Here is a 13,360-nt window from a genome sequence, read left to right as displayed (position 1 = left end):
AGGGGCAAATAACTTGTCCTAAATCACACTGAGAGCTGAGGACAAAATAAGGACTGGAACTTCCCTCCAGGAATTAACCATAATTACTGGAGGAAGTGCATCTAACTTCTATAATGAGGAAGTAGGAACCAAAGAAACCAAAGAGTAAAGATGCCACACTAAAGCAGAGCTGCAGACAGAACCTAAATCTGTTTCCCACCAGTGAAGAGCCCCTCTGCAGGGCAGAGTAACAGTTGCTGCTGGTGTCCTACAAGATGGAAGGAGGAGGAGAACAGAGTATATTCATTGTTTTCCACTGACCCTATTCCAAGGGTGTGTGTGTCCGTGTGTGTGTGTGTGTTTCCACCAATAGCCTGGTTCCCACCAGCCATTCTTGACAAGGTCCAGACTTCTTAACTCCATGTTTCCCAAAGACAGAAGGTTCAGGGTGACCCTGGGTACTTAATCCAAATTCTAAAGTATAATAATCCAAACTTTATTATTACTATACTTTAGAAACAAAAGTATGACATGCTTGTAGGAAGCATCAGTACGCAAATGGAGCTTAATCAGGGGTGGGTCTCCAGAATGGAGGAAGGTCTGAAACCAAAATTTTGATGGGAAACTTTGAGAAGTGAAGACCTGGGTGTGGGCCAGGTCAAGGGAGCTGGTTTCAATTCTCTGAAGAGTAGCCGTGGAAATCAGTCTCCAAAGAGCCAGAGTTGGAATTACAGGGAGGTAACTCTCAGCTCTGCATGTAGTGTCCTGGTACCGAAAGCTGTTTGGCAATGCTAAACAGTGTCCTTAGAAGTAAGTAGTGAGTTTGTCAGCAAACCACATGTCAATAACACTATCAGTGTTCAGGAGGTGGAGGCTAAAAGTGCTGCCAACAAGAGATTCCTCAATTCTGGTGGCTTGGTAGAGAAGCAGAGGGTAGACAGGTGGCCCCTATAAATAATACAAGGTTATTTAGACTCCAGCTATTATCAACAGAATATTCTTCTCTCTCCCTCTGACCTGTGACTGGCATCCACCTGGGTAGCAATGAGCTGACACTCCATCATCTGTGCCCCTGCTAATAAACCCCAAGAATTACGACTCTGGCTCCATCACAATATTGTAGTGGTCCCCTTGCCTCCATACAACCCAGAAAGTGCCTCTCCCAAGTCACCAACATTTCTCTGATTTTGGACGTGTTCATTTGTCAATTTAACATGAGCTTAAATGACCACTGTGTTTCCTCTTCTCTCTCACAATATACTGTGACTTGAGCAAAACAAAACAGAGGATTCAGATGTCATATTTCAAGAGAATGATGTGTCTAAGCTGCTGCTGATAGTGCCTCATTTTAAGCCCTAGATGTTTATGAAGAAAAGAGCTGATCACTTGGGGATATTCCAGAACCTAATGCCCTGCAGTTAAGCAGTCTCAAGAAAAGAGTAGATTTATAACCAGGAACCCAATCCCCTCTTACTTCCACTTGTAACTTACTAGGAAACTACCTTAGGAAAAAAAAGTCACTTTCTAAACATTTAAATAATTCAAATGAAAAACTCATTAATTAAAGCGCTGGGGAAAGATATGTTGCTGGCAGTTTGAAAACTGGGTTTATGAGGGAAGGATAAAGAGAAGTGACCTAAATCAGAGTTTGGCAGCTAACTAAATCCCCAGTGCTTACAAACGTCTCAATCCCACAGTCAGAGCCTCAGTGTGGAGAGTTGAGCTAAGCTACTGCATGGAATTGCTGCCTCAGCATCCATTTTGTTTGGCCAAGTGGGCTGCAGGGACCTTAAACTGATACCAGACCCTGCATGAAAGCACATGCCCTAAATACCCTAAATAGCAGAGTCACAAGCAAATGTTATGTTCCCAGTAGGATTTCCCCAGCAACCCTTGTAATCTACAGTCCCCCTGCCTTTTAGCACCTGGCCCTGTTTGCCTTATGTACCCCTGTGGGCCTCACCAAAATCTCACCCTTTGGTTTGAATTGACTGATGCAGCCCTAGCCCAGGAGTCCCAAAGCATTCACCCACAGGACCTAAAAAAGGTATGTGCCCCAGGTCCTACTTCTCTGCCTGACAGCCCTTGGCCTTGACCTCCCCACGTGACCCCCTCGAGGGGGCCACTATGTATGTACTGTGTACTCCCTCCAGGAACTGTAAGCAATAAACTCCTCTACTTCATTTTCTCTTGTGGTCTGTTGTTAAATTGTGGCTCAGCCTCCAGTTCTTTGTGCTCTACTTAACAGATGTTAATTTAACAGAGTCATAACCCTTGGGCCAGGAGCTGGAAGTGGATGCTGCTAGAACCCAGAGGCACCCACAGCTCAGGGTTCCTGGGCCCAGAAGACAAGAAGTACCTGACACCCAGCCCCACACTCAGTCTCAGTCTGGTAGTCTTAGAGAAATACGGCTGCTACTCAAGAGTCATAAAACACTATGTGAAAGACCCTAAGAAGCTGAGAGCAGTTCCCTCATTTGACAAATAAGGACACTGCCTGGAGTGGTGTGACATCTTGCCAGCACTCCTAAGGGAGTAACTGGCAGAACACGACTGGATTCCATTCTGTTTGACCTGAGGTCGGCATGTGTTTAATCTGTCATACCATCTCTCTAAGTGCTGCTTTGGGTAAAGCTGGCAGTCTAGACAGCATGCTAAGGTAAAGCCAGAATTACATGTATCTGTCACCACCATGCCTCCCCTTCTGTGACCATCTCCCACAAAATAGGACCAGGATGGTCTGCAATGGCTTCCAGCAGCTTCCATGTTCCTGGCAGCTCTGCCCCGGCCAGCGCTTTCATGGAGGACTGGTCATTATCCCTCTCCAGTTTTCATCCAAACGTATTTCTTGAAGGGAATGGACCAACGCCAGGTGATTCTAATAATTCTCACTAAGATGGGTGCTTTTCTGAGCTTGAGCTTCCCCAAAGCTTGTTAATGCAAAGCACCTCTGGGGGTAAAGGCAGGGCTGCTTTTGAACAAGGACACTTGCCCTGTGGCCCATGCCAATTCCCACACTACCCTCAGTGGCCACACTCTAGAAGGGTGTGACCCTTCTAGATTCCCCTTCCGCTGTGCAGAGCATCTCTGCCAACATAAGCGCCACCAAAAGGAAACTCGACTAGGAAAGGGGCCCTTGGAGCAGACTTCCGCCATCACTAGCCCCGCCAGGGTGGAGCCAGGAGCCAAAGAGAAGGAATGATCATTCTCTCTCTCCCGTGAGGCAACTGCACAGCGGTCGTGTCTAGGAAAGAAAAAAATGTCAGTGCTGCCCATGGGAGGGTGTAATGACCCAAATTATGGCCTGTCAGATGAGGCAGCGCCTGCCCCAGGGGGGAGGCCACTGCAGCAAATGCGGCTCACAGAGCAGGTAGGAAAGAGAAATGTGCTCAGGGCAGGCTGTGGGCGTGGGGGTGTGGGCTTCACACCCCTGCTTTCACACTCCAAGCCTGCTCCTCCAGGCCTCCGAGGCCTCCTGGGTGCAGATATCAGAATATCCTGGGCTGGGCGGGGAAGGGGCAGAAGCAGGCACACACAAAAAAGATATTCTTCAAACAAGACCAGGTAGCGAGTAGCTAACCTCTTAACCAGAATCGTGAAAGACGTCTCTCTCTTTTTTCTCTTAAACAGACTTTTAATTAGGCAGCATTCTTATGAAGGAGGGAATCCCTGTGGCCTGAAGTGATGAAACGGTGCCCACAGTGAACATAACACGCACTGGGGTAAGACAGGGCTGAATCCCAGACCCAATTTTATCACTGAGCAGACTCAGGCAGGGTATCTTCCTCTCCATGCCTCATTTTCCTCTTACTGTGACCTCATACAAAGGCTGTGGGGACTGGGCATTCACTCATTCAAAAAAGGACTTATTGAGCACTCATTCTACAATGACACATACTCTAATGAGTAATAGTTGTAGTAGGAATACTAGTAGCTGTTATTGGGGTTGTAGAAATTATAGAAGAGTAGTAGGAGTGAGCATTTATTAAGTGTCAGACACAGTTACAAAAACTTTACATTATTAACTCATTTCAGACCCCTAACAAGAGGGTTAATGGCAGGCCACTTTTCACAGGTGAATAAATTTACACGATAACTAACTTATCCAACAGCCATAACCAATGTCTTCAAATAACTTATATTCTATGGGAATGGGAGACATTACAAAATTAAACCAGTTAAAATTTAGAAAATAGCAGGGAAGAGACCAATTTAGATCAAGAGGTCATGAATAACAATGAAGCTAGGGCTGAGAGATGAGAAAGAATCAACGGTGAAAGAAGCATGGATTAAAGTAAACACATAAACACTGTCTAAAGCATAGCAGTTGCTTAACAAATGCTTCTTCCCTTCTTATTAACTCCCTGTTAAAGAAACTTGACACGAATAGCCACTAAAATGTTTATAATCATGGTGAAGATGACCATGTGCCAAGACTGAAGAAAGTAATAAAAATCAGGGTTGGCTTGACCTCTGAGCCAGAAAGCCTACATGAACAGATAAGATTAAAAGTGATTGTAACCCCAGGAAAACTAGAGAATATTCTGACTCTACCCAAAGGAAAGGACCCCCAAAAAGCCTGATCTGGAACAATGACAGACAAACATGTAGAATGTGATGGCATCCACCAACCATGAGACATCTGAGAATAATAAACCAATCAACCTGGCAAATGACACTCCCTTAAGAAATTTAGACATTTTTTCTACAAACAGTTAGGGATCTTAACTCTTCATCACATAGATGGATAGTAGATGGATGGATGGGTGAATGAATGGGCTATTTCTATGACATCTCTCAGTGACTTATTCCAATCATCGCCTTCCTATTAAGGAACAGCCAATTCATCCCCACAGTAGCTGGGCTTAGAGTTTAATAAATACATTTCCTAGCACTCAAGACAGGGGACCTATTAGGCTAGTAATGGAAGCTGCACTTTCAGAACCAGCTATTTGTGGCAAAATGACTGCTCAATACGTTTTGAGGCTCCTTGATAATCCATCTAGCACATCTTCTATATTCTGTGGAGGCCCCGGGAAATACTCCAGGAGACAAGGAAAAAGCTAAGATGGTTACTAGTTATATCAAGGGTGGATCCACTTCTATAGATTTTATATGTTGGAGTGATGTCTAAGAATTTATTTGAACTTATTTATTGCTAAATCATGAATCCAATGTAAATTTATAAGATTCTTCTTCATAATGAAGATCTGTAGAAAGTGGGTGACAATATATCTATAATTAAGGGGGATTCTGAAAAGCTTGGCTATTTTAAGAATTTCATAATAGATCGATAAGGAATATCATCATAAGCATATTATTCTTGGAAGTACATAGTTTAAGAATATTGTAAAAACAAGCCAGTAATTTAAAATATTTCCCCTGGTATCTTGTTTACTCACTGGGGCTAATTTACTTTGAATTCTATGAGCATTTCTTTTCTCTTTAATAAAATGAAGAGGTTTACGAAGAAAAGACATAAGAGTTTTAGAAAACTGCTTAGTGTGAGCTGTTTATTTGATGTATGGATTGGAAAATTGGATGGGTCATGGGCTGAATTAGAAGAGGTATGTATTGCAAGTTAAAGGAGGTGAAATCACTATACCAGTAGCTATACTGTAAGAATGTTAGTAACCTAGAACACTGCTAATAAAAGTAATGAAGCTATTAAAGAATATAAAAACTGTAATGCATAAGAATGATGGTGACAGACCTAGAAATCTGGGTCTATAAAGGAGAAGATTTAGAGTGAAATGGGATGGTTGTCTTAGTATATTAAAATTTGTTCTTTGCCAAAAGTGAGCAGCCCAAGGAATGAGGGGTGGAAAGAGAAGGAATAAAACTTCAGCTTTAAAAGAAGTAAAGGGCTCATGTAGGCTTCCTTTCCCAAAAGAGTTTGGGCAAAAGATAGTCAAGAAAACTTTAGGAGTGGTGCAGAAAATCATGGAGTTGGGTAAAGATCGAACTACCAACTAGACCCTCAACATGCCACTGTGAGTTCAGTGTTGGAATCTAAGTGGAGTCAAGCAGTGTGGGCCCTCATGCTAAAGAGAGGGTGAATGATCAGACAAGGAAATAGTTGAGGCAAGTGGAGACAAGAGGTACTGGCCCAAGGGAGAATAATGAGGGATGGAGGGGGAGAGAGCCCAAAGCCACAGTCTAGGTGAGTAAAGAGGATACCTGAGCTGGGTAAACTGTGGCAGTGGGAGCTCATGTGGAGTGTCAGAGCCCAAGCAGGGTGCAAAGTAGAGCAGGAGATAATTATGGCAGTCTGGCATCTGTTGTCAGAGCCCAAACAGAGTGTGGAAAGCTTTTGCACAGCCTGGCAAGGGGTGTGGAAGCCTAGTTGAGTAAGGAAAGTGTTTTCAAGGGCAGTGATGGCAATTTGGAATGGAATGTAGGAGCACAGTAAGAAGGGCACTAGTTCAGGGGAATGGCAATAGTAGCAGCCTGGGGAGAGGTGTTGAAACCCCAGAGTGGCAGGAGGCGCTTCTGCAGTGGGAGCTGGGCATGGGAGAGTGGTGCTAGCCATGGGATATTGGTTGCATTATTGCCAGGTTTGGAAACAACTGAACTAGATCAGGGCTTATCAAACTTGAGTGTGTATATAAGACATCAGGGGACCTTGTAGAATTCAGATTCAAGTTCAGTTTTTTGGAGTGGCATCAGAGACTCTGCATTTCTAACAATCTCTCAGGTGATGCCAATGCTGCTGGACCACAGACTGAACTTCGAGTGAAGAATCAGATGATCTACGAAAGCATATTCCACCTGGGAATCAATGACAACAGAATTCTTCATCCAGTTCTCAAAGAATTCATCAATGTGGATGTACTTTCATGAGCAGCCTGTGAGATAAACTGGCAATGACTTTGTATTTGTGGATGGTCTGGCATGATCTGATAAAAAAAAGAGTCTTGCCCCTCGGAGAACACTGTCAAGTTCTGGATATGTTTCAGAATGGAACAATAAGAATCTTTACTTTTTGGCCAATATAACCAAAATCTAGGCAATGGTACTTCGTTGCATGATCTAATAAAATAAGAATCTTGCCCTTCAGAGAATACCATGTCAGGTTCTGGACATGTTTCAGAATAGAACAATAAGAATATTTACTTTTTGGCCAATATGACCAAAATCTAGGCAACGGTACATCACAAGAAGTCTAAAGTACATCACAAAAGTCTAAAACTTTTCCTAAAAATAGGAAAAGTTCTTTGGACAACATCCCACTATCTCTTTATCACCATTTGCTTGCAGTTGAAACTGACTCTAATTTTTTTAAGCTTTTCTTTTTCTCATAGCAACCAAAGACCAAGGAGTCCATGCCAAAGGTAATTACCTTAATTACTTGGTGAATACTCAGTTCTTCTTTATATCTGTATCAAATCCTAACAAACAAACTGATACCTTATCATCTTTTTGTTGAATAGTAAGCATTATTATTAAGTGCCAGCATGTGCCTATTACTTGGGTTTCATCTTCTTAATATTTTTATTAAAAAGTAGGCAATTAATGTCATGATCTTCTTGTATATCATGCCAGGTTCACAATTTTATGCTTTTTCTACATATAGATGTGTCCATAAAATAATATAATGTTTAAGTATGTTTTAAAAATGTACTTAAATGCTATCACAGTATATCTACCCTTTTGCAACTGCTCTCTCTCAAAGTTAAGGTTCTGAGTTCTCTAAAGACAGACAGGTAGAGAGATAGATGCAGTATTTCATTCTATGAAAATTCTACATTTGATTTCCAGACCGTTACTTTGCCTTTGGTTTTTCATTACTCAAGCTATGTCATAATAAGCATTTACTTCACTTGTGCAAGAGTATCTCTGGGTATGTAATCAGAAGCCAAACTGTGAGTTCGTAAGGTAAGCAAATTGTCAAATGTACTAGAAAACATCAAAAGCCCCTCCAAAGTGGTTTTACTATTCACACTCTCCCTGGCAGTGTAGGGGAGTCTTCATATGCCTATACACATGCCAACACTTTGAATTTTCACCTTTTAAAAATTTTTGGCTGATTGGATGATAAAAAGTTATCGCATTGGCCAAAAATTCACATGGAAAAACCCAAATGAATCTTGCAACACAATATTTTCTAAAAAATTTATATTCATCTGATTGCTAGCAAGATTATTTTTCCCTATTTAGGCTTCCTCTTTTATGCACTGTCTGCTTTCATCCTTTGCCCATATTTATTAGGTTGTTTGTCTTTTAGTGACTTGAGGAATTGTTTGTTTTCTTGTTTGTTTTCTGGGGCTTCTCTGGTGGTTCAGACAGTAAAGAATCCGCCTGCAATACAGGAGACCTGGGTTCAATCCCTGGGTCAGGAAGATCCCCTGGAAAAGGGAATGGCTACCCACTCTAACATTTTTGCATAGGAAAGCCCATGGACAGAGAAGCCTGGCGGACTACAGTCCATGGGGTTGCCAAGAGTCAGACACGACTGAGCGACAACACTTTCCAGATTGCTAGTTACACGTGTGGCAAACAACTTTTCCTGACCTGTCATTTCACATTTAGGTGGTTCACGGCATGTGGTCATGTAGGAATTTATCATGTCATGTAGGAATTTATTAAGTTAAATATATCAATGAGAATTTGCTTAAGAAATCCCTTTTTTCCCTGATGTCACAGAGATGTTCATATAAAGTCATCTTTTACACAATTTATCTTTATTCTACTTGAAATTTATTTTGTTTATAAGCGATAGAAATGCAATTTATTTTTATTTCCATATGGAAGGCCAATTTTCCCAATTCCAGATCATCCTTTCCCCCTGATTTTTGAGGACCCCTGTGTTAGCCACCAAAGTCCTCTATAAGCTTCACTCAGTTTCTGGACTGTCCATTTGGTTCCAGTCGTTTATTTGCTGTTCCCTCTGCCAGTGCCACTGCTTTAATTAATGCAGGTATACAAAATGTTTAACATTTGGTAATGCAAGTCTCGTTAACAACTTCTTCTATCAGCAGATTGATAAACAGTTTGCACATAACTTTTGAATTTTTTTTTAACTTTTGTTACCTATGCAAGGTTCATTTTAATGAATGTTCTTTATGTCTTGAAAATAATGCATATTTTCTAGGTCTATTATATCTATGAAATCAAGCTTGATATTCATGCTATTTTAATCTTCCAAATCTGTTCTAAATTTTTATTTTCTTTCTATGATTGAAATGTATGTTGATAAGTACCTGTAACTGTTGTCTATTTACTTCTCAGTGATATTCCTTTCTAATAATGAAGTGTTCCTCTCCATCGTTATTTATGATTTCCATCTGCAGTTCTTTTTTCTCAAGAATAACTTTGCTTTTCTTTACTTTTTAAGTATTCTGTTCTTGTTATGTCAAATCAATAAAGTTTTCTTTTATAACTTTTTAAATCCTATTGGCTTGGAAGTTATTTTCTGTACTTTTACTCAAGTTTCTACACTATTTTGAAAACTCATCAAAATATCATTCACTATTGTCACTTTTTCTAGTTAACAAGTATGTATTAAACCAACACATAACCAGCTGAATGTAAATGTCTCAGGACTGTCCCCACTCCAACTCACCACCACATCTCTCTTTACTGTTTTAACACAGAACAGATGCATTTTCTTCTATTTCTGCCCCCAACTGGAGATCCATATGTTAAGAACCCAGGACCACAGGTATCTTGCTTTCTTCCCCACGACAGCAGTGTGACAGATGTGAGGCAGGAAATCTCGGTAAAAGCATCTATTTGGTATGTCCAACCTCTCCATGATGTGAGAAGATGAGAAGTCTAGACGAGAACGGAAATACTAGAAGGCACAATTCATGATTGCCTATCTAATCGACATTCTCATATTCAGATTTATGATGAATAAGCTTATCACTTTAATCTCCATCTCTGATTCGTTCACCTGTTTTCTTAACCGGTTCTAAACTCAGACAAAGGAAAAAAGTATGACAAGATATTAAGCTTGACCTCTGGCCTGGGCAAAGTAACAAAGATAGCAAAGTTCTGTCTGTTCACTGGGATCTCCATAACACAGGACACATTTCCTAACCTGGACACTGGAACTTAGGTCCACTTTGGGTGAGAATGAAACCAAAAAGAGAAGTTAAAGGGAACAGAACAGAAATAAGGATGACAGCAAAAGGCAGGTTCACTTTGTCCCTGGCACTGGATTTTGATGCTGAGAAACCCAGCTCTCCAGGAGTCCAAGGTTCTCAGCTAAGTAACTGCTTGATGTTGAGTTCAAATTAAGTTCTTTCTGCTTTGTGGGTGGGGAGGAGAACTGATGATATTTTCCTGGAGCTGTTCCTGCCTCACCACAAGACCACAGCAGCAGTGGCTCCTGCCCCACTGACTGGAATGGAAAACACATTTTGGTCCCCATAGCAGGGAAACCCCAGGAGCTCTGCCATACTGTCGCTAATACTGTAGTCTTTCCAGTCAAGATAGTGGAAATAAAGGCAAGATAACCCAGCATTCTTGGAACCCTGGGTCCAAGATAACCCAGGACCATGCCTACCAGCTTCCAGCCTCCAGACAGCTTGACCCTGGCCTCAGCTCTGCAGCAGCTCTCATAATTCCCCACTCACTCAACAGGCATTGATGAAGGAGGGGGTCTGGGCCAGCCTCACAGAAAGCTAACATTCTAGAAGGGCACAGGGTAGCAAGGAAACTGGTTAGGCACAGGAGGACTAAAAGGCACAGTGGAGGGCTAAAAGGCACAGTGGACATTCAGGGATCACTGAGGTGGCATTTCTTTCCAGAGTAGACTTGTTGAAGATGGAAGACCTGGATGATCAGCTTGACAATATAATAAGAAGCCCCCTGTTTCTGTGTTGAGAATAACACACTAGTATTTATTACATTACAGTCAATCGCATAATCCTCCTAGCTCCTGCCATTCTGTTGTTTAATTTTGAACAAATTGTGTCCACTACAAAAAGCCTTAGGTAAAGAGAAAGCTTGTTTTCAAGGAATGTAGTCTAATATTTTTAAACTGCAGAAAGCACCTGCATAGTTTCCATCTGTAGCTGTGCAGGCTCATTCTCAGTATTTGTAAAGAACTTATGAATGATACATGTCCTCCAAAGGGAGCCTCAGCCTAGACCAGAGGAGCTCTGGGCATGGGTTTTGTGTTGGGGGTGGGGGTGGGGGCAACTGAGCAAAAGCCTACGTGTGAGATGAGACAATTTTATGCAAAATGGCTGTGTGGAGACTCCCATCGGCTCCCTTGCAAATGGACAAGTCATAAACCTGCCTAATGACTTGGAAACTCAAAATTGCCCCTTTCATTTTAAAGAATTTTTAATGTTGTCCTCTCCAACGGGCACCATTAACAAAGAAACCCTCCACTCCTCCACATGGTTTCCACGGTAGGCCAATGTGTTTTCAGTGAGACCAGAGGGGAAAAGAACTCTCAGTGGGGGAAAGATGTTGTGTGGAGAGAGAAGCCCTTGCTAATTTTTCCAACCCACCCAATCCACTGAGGCGGAGAGACAGCAGGGTGTGCAAACCACAGAGAAAGTAGAATTTATCTCAGCTGTGATTGCATCTTCCAACCATTTTAATCTCTCTCTTTTTTTTTTTTTTTTTTTTTGACACTGTATAATAATACTTTCTTCAAGGAATGTTCTTTAATCTTATAATTTGAAAACAAATTCTATTTCAGCTGTCCTTCTGGTAGGCGACCTTTAATGGTTTTGCTATAGGTAAAACTCTGTCATTATGTTATGCCTCCCTGCTCAGCGTTCTGGATATCAAATTGCTCAGATGCTGTAGTTTTTGTCAGTGATAATATTGCCCTTTCAAAATTTCTCTGTAAGCAGCCTGAAAGGATTCATTCGGAGCGGTGGTTTCATTAATTTATTTAAATGCATTTCTCAAACAAAACAGGTTAGTTGTTTTGAAAATGTCAGGGTCCAGGAACAGATTTGAAAATATTCTGCAAAATACAAGCATCTGGGCTTTCCAAGAAGAAGAAAGCAAGCACTTGTGAAGGAAGCCAAGGGCCGAGTGGCTGCATGCTGTTCCCAAAGGCCCCAGCTCAAGGAGATCAGCAGCCCCCACTTCAGTCTCTGTGTAAGGAATCATGCTTACGAAGTGGTTTTCGCTGTGGAAGATAATTAGCGCTAATCTTTCAAATACGAACGGCCCCTCCCTTAAAAGGGTTGTTTGGAGGCAGACTGTTTTAGCTTAGCAAAGTGACTGGGCCCATGGGATAGGCACCAGGATAATGTGACTCCTATGTGCTCAGCTGGGTGAACCAGGAAGCCTAGGGGAGCATCAGGTTGGAGAAAACAAGAGTTCTGGGCCAGGCAGCAGAAAATGAAATAACATGTGTTGAAAACCTGCATGAAATGTGAACAGGCAGTTCCAAAGTATTGGTTGGTATATGTCATTTAAGGAAGAGTAAAATATATCTTCTTCAAACATAACTCTTATCACTGGATTTTAAATCACCCAGATGTTTTAGCTTTTTTCACTCCCTGGCTGAAAAAGCAATGACTCCCCATTGTCTACTGAATAATATCTAATCTTCTTAGCATGACATTCAAGACCCGCCGCAAGCTGGCATCGGCTTGTCTTGTGGAAATTGTAATTCTTTAGCACTGCCTCCTCCACACCACACACCCTTTACACACTCCAGTGAAACTGCATACCCTCCATTTCCTAATCATTTCCGGCATTTTACCCACTTCCATCCTTCCGTGACAGCTGCAGACCCTCTCGCTCCTCAGGCATCATGTCAACTCCGTCTGATTCCTCAAAGCCTGGCACAAGGGCATTTTAGAAAATGCACTCCAAGCTACAAGGAAGGCCTTTGCCTTCTGGATCTTCATGACACTTTGGAAAATGCCCTTATCACAATGGACTGACTTGGCGGTGCTCTACATACACACTGCACTTCCCTCCTTCATTCCCCCACCCAGAGGTGGTCTTCCCTGAAGGCAGAACCAGATCTCATCCATCCTCACCCATCCTTCCAGTCCAGTGGTCCTTAACTCTGCTTGACACCTCAGTCACCTAGGGAGCTTTGTAGAAGCACCAGCATTGGGTTCCTACGCCAGAGACTCTGGTGCAATGTTTTGAATTTGAGGTCTAGGCATGGTACTTTTTTCCCATCTTAAGCCTTTTGAAGTATATAGTTCAGATGTGTCAAGTATATTTACACTGTTCTATAACCAGTCTCCAGAATATATTTACCTTATAAAGCCTGAACTCTATATTCACTAAATAGCAACTCCCCATCCTCCCCCTCCACCATCCCTACCAACCTCCATTCTACTTTCTGTGAATTTGATTCCTCTGAAAGTGAAAGCTTCTCAGTTGTGTTCAACTCTTTGTGACCCCATGGACCGAGCCCACCAGGCTCCTCTGTCCATGGAAT

The sequence above is a fragment of the Cervus elaphus genome, chromosome 11 (genome assembly GCF_910594005.1).
Source record: "Cervus elaphus chromosome 11, mCerEla1.1, whole genome shotgun sequence".
NCBI lineage: Eukaryota > Metazoa > Chordata > Mammalia > Artiodactyla > Cervidae > Cervus > Cervus elaphus.
This window is presented reverse-complemented; position numbering follows the sequence as displayed.